Here is a 1,337-nt window from a genome sequence, read left to right as displayed (position 1 = left end):
AAAAAAAAGAGGCTGGGCAGTGGTGGCACACACTTTTAATCCTACTCGGGAAGCAGAGGCAGCCTGATCTATAGATTGAGTTCCAGGTCAAGCTCCTCCAAAACTACACAGAGAAACACTGTCTTGAATTCCCACCCATCCCCCAAAAAAGATAGAGTAGAGATGACTTAACACAAAAGGCCTTTTGAGACAGGGTTTCTCTGTAGCTTTGGAGCCTATCCTGGAGCTAGCTTTTGTAAACCAGGCTGGCCTCAAACTCACAGAGATCCGCCTGCCTCTGCCTCCCGAGGGCTGGGATTAAAGGTGTGTATGACCACCGCCCGGCCACAAATAGGCCTTTTTAAAAGCCGTACGGAAACGGGTCCAGTGGCGGTGCATGTCTTTAATCCCAGCACTTGGTAGGCAGAGGTAAGGCCAGCTTGGCCTACAGAGCAAGTTCCAGGATTGGCTTCATAGCTACTGAAGAACAAAAACAAAAAACAATAAAAAAAAAGCCATATGGAAACCTACAAGAGTATAAAAGCCTAAGATACATACATCTGTAAAAGTTTAAATGGAGCTACCTATAAAGGGAGTTCAATATCCCAACTAGACTAGATATTATACATTGCCAAATAAAACTCTTAAAGCAGGAATTTACCTTTTTGAGTTGTTGGCCAGTGTGGTCCATAGACACCCCCTGAACATATAACATATAACAACATACAACATATAACAATAACAGGCTATTGCCCGTACTATTGATTACTCCCCAGAACTTGATAGTAAGCTACCACATCCCTATGTCATAGAACCTGAAGAAACCTAGCTGGTGGAAGCCTTATCCCCACTGGCCAGTTAGTATTCATAGCGCTATGAACCCCAAAACTACAACGAGGACCTGCAAGACCAGACATGCACGCTGGTGCAGTAGCGACAAGAACATTAGGGTACTCAAAATCCATCAGGGTTTGAAAGGGAGGTTGGTCCCTCAGAATCAGTACAGGACATAGGCAGACACCAAGTTCTCAAAGGAGGACGAGGTGGGGTGTGGGGGCGGGGGTAGAGCTGAAAAAGAAGCAGCAGCAGCAGCAAGCACAAACAGAAAAAGAAGAAGAAGCTGGGTGGCGCACGCCTTTAATCCCAGCACGATCTCTGGGAGTTCAAGGCCATCCTGGTCTACAAGAGCTAGTTCCACACAAAACAAGAGAGCAAGAGAAGCAAAATGTTTCTTCAGAAGTGGATTTTTAATGGGAAAGGGGGCATCTGTGCTTGGGTGAGTTGGAAAATCCTGACTGGACACATTAACCAAATAGTGGATTTTGATTATTGGACCTTGGTGTTCACTCTCAGGAATA

The sequence above is a fragment of the Microtus ochrogaster genome, chromosome 18 (genome assembly GCF_000317375.1).
Source record: "Microtus ochrogaster isolate Prairie Vole_2 chromosome 18, MicOch1.0, whole genome shotgun sequence".
NCBI classification, from domain to species: Eukaryota; Metazoa; Chordata; class Mammalia; order Rodentia; family Cricetidae; genus Microtus; species Microtus ochrogaster.
Note: the sequence above shows the minus strand (reverse complement) of the source record.